At 40.3% G+C, this 6,788-nt stretch overlaps 1 protein-coding gene across 3 annotated transcripts in view; it reads right to left on the reverse strand.

The window, feature by feature from the left end:
- The window catches only part of UBAC2 (UBA domain containing 2), a 93,247-nt gene that overhangs the window by 30,465 nt on the left and 55,994 nt on the right, over nt 1–6,788 (reverse strand). The window lies entirely within an intron of this gene.

Consider the following 6,788-nt stretch of genomic DNA (forward strand, 5'->3'; position numbering starts at 1 on the left):
GCTGATTGTTTCCACAAAATACAGCCCACAAAAAGAACAGCAGTGGTCTTCCGCATCAGAACAAAATGTATTTGATCTGGACAAAAGGATTATATATATCCCCAGAGGTCAGGAAAATCACTTCACATACGAAGTTGAGCTCCCACTATTCACCCAGGTTTAAGGTGTTGCAGTATTGAAAACAGGATGCAATAACGCAATATCTAAAATGGGATAATCAACAGTTTGATTTAAGTTCCATTTTGCCAGTGACTCCCGTGGCCCTAGAAACATCTATGATGGAGATGGGAAAAAAAGGTCAGTGAAGGAAAATGCTTTCAGATTTTAATGGGGTGGCTGGACATCTGTAAGCAAGGCATTATCAGCCCTCATTTCAGACTATGAAGAGAAACCTCCCATGGAGCTTAGTGCTTTGCTATAACTAGACACCCTCCATCCCAAAGCACTGTTTGCACAGGTTTGCCAGAATACTGCTCTGCCCAGGCTACTACATCCTAAAAACAAAGATCCTGTCCGGTTGAATTCCCCCCACCCCCTCACATCTGAGCAATCCTGGTATCATTCCCTGGTGCATCTTGCTGCAGTGCAGCAGGGAGCAGCACCATGGGCGCTGAGATGCAGCCAACAGCTGGGCTGAGGGGTTCTGCAAAGCACACGTCCACCCCAGCTGGCTCATCACTGCTTCTTCTGACAGATCCAGGATCAAAGCAGAATTTTACATCATTTACCAGCTTATCAAAAGCTCCAAGACTTACAGTTTCCAAAGACCTTTATAGGACAGGGATCTTATTGCTCTCAGTGGGATTTCTGCACACGGCATAAATCAGAGTACAAGAACCTCAAGTGTTCACTCAGAAATCATTTCCCTTCCAGAGGAGCTACCAATAGGCGTAATGCTATGTGAAATGATGGTCTGAATATTAAAACTTTCATTTCCTGGATAACTGCCAAATGCAACACCCACAGCTATGAAGAAAACCTAATGATTAAGTACACAGTTAAAATATGTTGACTTGTTTAATGGGCAGTGGCTTAACAATTTTTCATTATCATTTTGATTGCTGTTTTTGAAGTTTAGCTTGCTGAAAACCTTCCTCTCTGAGGACTTAAATGTCTTTTAGATAGACAAAATGCCATTTAGATAGAAGACATTAGAAACATTTTTAGTACCATCTGTTTCAGATAAGGCCAGGTGCATGTGGGTGTATGGAGGACACAAACTCATGAACTACTGAAAGATGTTCAATTTTACAGAGGATCCCTCTTATGTAAACTGAGAGCACCCGTACAAACACACGTAACACATTCTTAAAATACATCCACATTATTTAAGTTGTAGGGATTGACAGACACAACTACACAACTGCCACATAAAAAATAACTCTTCATTGGAACCGCTCCCATTGCCGACAAAATTCACCATAGTAAATTGGGATTCATAAGCAAAGAGAGAACAAAAAGAAAGAAAAATAAACTTTTCTGCTCTTAGAAAAGCCAGGATAAATTATTTCTGTCTAAAGAATGTGATTCTTTCTATTCTTACCAAATTATCTGAGGGAGTACCAAAATCATGGCATGCTTTTCAGGTTTTATTCTTCTTGTGATAAATAGTGACTCAGATCAAGAAATTTTGCATGCAAGCCTGCACTCAATCATAGCATGGGAAAATACAAAAGGGAAATTCTCATGCTGTTGCAGCTCCCATTCCAAAAGGTCAGGCTGCTTAAGACTAGCGAATGACTAGGGCCATTAGCGACACATACATCAACATGATGGAGAGGCAAATAGCGTTTATTGCAACTGCACAGTGGTTTATATACCCTACATGCTTCGTCTACGCCCCTAAAGCATGCGCCATAAATCCATCACAGAGTAGGGGAGGTCCTGACACGTCACATTCCGATAACCCTGCTTTACGCCTACTACAACATCATGCCTAGAACTGTATTCTAGAAGAAGATTACAGAATGCTGAAAGGTTCCCTCAATGTTAATATTCACCACTAATGTCAGCAGAAAACATAGAAAGCACCATCTCAGATCGTGGTACTAATCTGAGTAACTCAAAGTCCAGCATTTGACACAGCTCTCTACCTAATAATCTTGAGGAGCTTGAAGAAACAACAGATTTTTATAAAATTACTTATTTGTTAGAAAGACTTCTCATCTCCTATGAACAGGTATTACAAATGTATCAGGTATCCCACAAGTGCAGGAGGAGATGGCCAATGTTACTGCCAGTTGTTCTCATTATTACTGAAATGTCATGGTGGTCAGGTCCTAATGACTGGAAAAATGCAAATGCCAACACCATCTTCAAGGAGGGAAGGAAGATGATTCAGGTAGCACCTCACCTCAGTCCCTAGAAAAGTTACAGAGCAGTTTTCTTCACAGCCTTTTCCGGACACGTGAAGGACAAACTGATAGGCCATGTTGATTTACCAAGGTCAACCCATGTCCAGTCAAACTGATTAGTTTCTATGATGAGGTGACTGGCATCATGGACAACAGTCAACACATTGGAACACAAGGCTACATTCAGGTACATCTTGACAGAGAAATGGGCTGATAAGAATTTTATGGATTTCAACAAAAGCAACTGTGAAATCTTCCACTAGGGTTGGAATAACCCTGTGCAGCATTATAAGCTTTCTATTCAGCAAATAGTCACAAAAGAGGCTGGAAAACAATTTTTTTTGCCTGTAACTGGATGGTAACTGATGAGTGACTTTCCTGTCCTGCAAGGTTTTCCATCTTACTATCCCCATCATCCTGCTGAGGAAGCTGGAAGAGAGAGCGGCATGGTGGGTACCTGGTGACCAGTCAAAGCTGACCCACCACACTTGCTGCAAATCTAAGGGCTGGTACTTAACTAGTTTCATTGAGTTAATTAATTGTTTAGCAGTATATGGTCAGATTTGGTATCTACTCTTTTGAAGGACTATTTTAGTTCTCTCTGTTCCTTCATTTCCTTCTCCTCTCCTCTTTGCTTTTAATCTTCTTTCCCTCCCTCTCCTCTTTACTTTCCTCTTTACTTTCCTCTTTACTTTCAAAGATCCTGGTCCCAGCCTTTTGCTCCTTATGCTTACAACAATATCAGAAACAACATGGTTAATTAACACCCTGCCAATCAGTTTCTACTAGAAACTTGAGATATTCATGTGCAAAGAAGAAACACAGAGTCAAACATACGCAGACTCTGTTTTTCTGCTCACCTCATGTTTAGGAAATTAGTTTCAGTCACATGGGTTAGAAAATAACATTTTCAAACAGAACAAAATACTCTCAGTCCCAAAAGATTAAATTCTGAAGTCTGAACACTTGACATGGACACAATGTCCACCTCAAAGGCCTACTGTAGGCTCTGGAATGATTATATCCTCATTTTGAAGCATGTTAGATTTCAACATGTGCAGGGGAAAAGAAAAAAAAACACAGCAAAACAGAAGGGAACTTTTTCATGGAGGAAAAAAATGAAGAAACAATAACGTTGGAAAGAAAGCACCTGTATCCGTTACTGTACAGACTTCTGACAGAGAACAAAGACTCAAGGATAAGGATTCATCACTGAGTGAAATGGGTTACTCAGAGTTTAAAAGGGTGAATATTAAAAGCAGATTAAAACCTTTCATATTAGTAAGTATATGCACAAAATGTAGGAAACAATAGTTCTAAACCATAAGAAGAGACGGGTAGTAAGAGACACGTTACTTCTGCAAAAATATCTGCTGCTGTCAATGGAAGTTCTGTGGGATTCAAATTTGCAGAAACAACCTGTTGTTTTATTCAGAATGACTCACTACATTTACTAACTGCGGTACCGTATTTTTCTTTAGTTCACATTATTTAAGTTCTTTATAAAAACATTAGCCCGACAAACCCACAACCGCTTAGTTTTTTTGGGGGACTGAAAATGTCAGCTCTAAAAGCAGCTACACATAATACGGAGAGATACTGCTTGCTCAGTAACTCAAGTTATCAAGTTTGTTGAGTGCTCTATATTCCTACAGGCTGTCCAGGCACTGCCAAACTATGCATAAAGTAGCTGCCTTTGTTCTGAAAATGCTAAACTTTTTCTTGATGACATTTCTTAAAATTGGGTAGCTGCCTGACATATGACAGCCCTTGACAGCTGTGATCTTCTCACTGATGAAGCCCAGGATGACAAGCACCATCTATTGTACCCAACCTTTCTGCCACACATGAGCAAAACCAGTAGGTTACGTTACCCAATGCTGTATCTGATTGCCAATATTTTGTAGGAATGCAGGAAAATGGAGAAAAAAAAATACCCCAAACAAGACAGCCAAATGAAAACATTAAGTGAAGTCATGCGTCTTGAGGGGAAAAGAGAGTTTCCAGCTCTCCGTGAATATCCCAACAGAATAACTGCAACTTTGGGTTCACTACAGTATGTGACCAATGAACCAACAGAATGCAGATATCTACTGCTTCTATGAAAAGCTTTAAAGGCTTTGAAACAATTTATTCCATAAGCTGCTTGGTTCCATTTTAAACCATTAATGCTTTCTGTTCTCTCCCTTACCATCAGCAAGATGACTAACAAAGAACTTTCCTCTTCTGCTGGTAAGAGACTTTCTTCTAATTTCAGTTTTATTTATCATTAATAAGATGTTACCATTGTCCTTTATCACTTTCTACAAATGTCAGTTAGTGATATCTCCCCCCAGCTTTTGTTTGCAAAGCTCAAGATAGTATCTGGTACTCTTTCACAAAACCCTTCTCCATCCCCCTGTTAGTATCTCCTGGCTGACCTAGGGTAAGTGACTGTTTCTATACTACCAGTCTGTTACAATAGGTTAACATAAAAATCCTTCACTTAGGTATTCTTAATATGCAGTCATCATGCAAGTAATTTTTGCAGAACAACAAACACTTATTCAGCTTATGGTACTATAATGATTTAAAAATAAATAAATCATTGTCCCTGTTCTTTCTCTAATATGATTAGCATGCTGCCATTCACATGAAGACCAAAACCAACCCGTCCTGGGAAATACCAATGAAACTGAGAGGTATAAGAACAGCTGGCCAAGCCATGCATCCCAACTGAGGACAGCATCACAGCAACAGCTATGATCCCTGGTAATGCCAACTAGGTGTTACACAGTCAGCTACCTCTGCCTACCCACTGTCAGTTGCTGCTCTGCATCAGACATCTGCAGCAAGTGATTGGTAGAGACAGCTACAAGGCAGTTCTGCTTTCGTGACTGTTTTCATTAACCCTTGCTTGAGTTCAGCAAGCAAGAGGAGCCTGTACCCTAAAAGGCAGGCTCTCCCAGTGAATCCCACCAAGTCTGGCACAGAAAATGGGGTTAGGCAGAAAACAAATGAAGGCACGAGAAAGCACTAAAGGGGTTCGGATGGCTATTTTGTCGAAGAAGTATGGTCAAATAGCTGTGTTTAAATTTTTGTGTCACAAGTTCATTTAGCTTGAGCATTTAACTACATCTTCTTTATCCAGTTTAGCCTGACACATTTCATTTGGCCTCTGGAGAGCAGACAGCAACCGTGACTCACCGAGGAGTCATCACTTGCTGTTCCTCAAACTCAAGTCACTTGAGAAATAACATTTGTTTGCAAAAGGACAGGATTCAGCTGGACACTAGTTCGAGACACCTGAACCTGCCTAGAAAAAAAAAGGTGTTAATTTTGGAAGGAAAAGCAGTTTTCTAGTAAAGAAACTGAACTGAGACTCAGGCTGGCTGGGTTCATTTTCTAGTTGATCCATGAACACCTTGTGTAATTTCAGAAGTCACTCCTTACCTTGCATAGTAGCTGTCTAGATACAGAATAGTAAAGCTAAATCCAGTATCTTTCGTAAACTGCTCAAACAGAGCATGAACTAAGCAAGCAGACTGTTTTCATAGGCATCATGACACAGCACTCAAAATATTAACTGTACTGCTTTAATGTAACCATCTCTGAAAGTAATATCTCAGTGTACTAATTTATGTTACTCTCCTTGCATGCCAAAAGCAAAACAGTCAACTTGTGTATTCCAATGGCAAAAACAAACAAATCACACTTTCTGACACATGCCACTTTTTGGTTTAGATTTTCACATTCTGGGTCAGTTGGATGGACTGGAAGGATGCTGTCTACGAGGGTGGATAGTGATAGGACAAGGGGGAATGGGTTTAAACTGAGGTAAGGGAAGTTTAGGTTAGATATTAGGAGGAAGTTTTTCACACACAGGGTGGTGACGCACTGGAACAGGTTGCCCAAGGAGGCTGTGGATGCCCCATCCCTGAAGGCATTCAAGGCCAGGCTGGATGTGGCTCTGGGCAGCCTGATCTAATGGTTGATGACCTTGCACATAGCAGGGGGGTGGAAACTAGATGATCATTGTGGTCCTTTTCAACCCAGGCCATTCTATGATTCTATGATGCAATCTGTGCCATTCTGCTCAAGCAATTAACATCCCATAAGGCTGGAATGGTGGCTAATGTACATGCGTGGCTCCATGGGCACAATCTAGTAATGCATCTTAACCAAAAAAAGATATATTTTAATTTTATCTGATCAAAGCAGGAAGCACATATTGGTATTATTTTTTATAATGCTAAAGCTATTATGAGATAAACATTTCCCTTAATGTGAAGTTGAGTTATTAATGTCAGTACTCGAGCAAAGACTACTACAAGTCTCGAGAAATTTCTCACTTCTACCACAACTTTTTGCTGCTGGACAGAGAACCACATTGCGGTATTACTTTATGACGTATGGAGCAAGTTCCCTATATGGTTGTTCTTGAATCAGTAGTTA

This window comes from Tympanuchus pallidicinctus, unplaced genomic scaffold, assembly GCF_026119805.1.
Source record: "Tympanuchus pallidicinctus isolate F22 unplaced genomic scaffold, pur_lepc_1.0 scaffold6, whole genome shotgun sequence".
Classification (NCBI taxonomy): domain Eukaryota; kingdom Metazoa; phylum Chordata; class Aves; order Galliformes; family Phasianidae; genus Tympanuchus; species Tympanuchus pallidicinctus.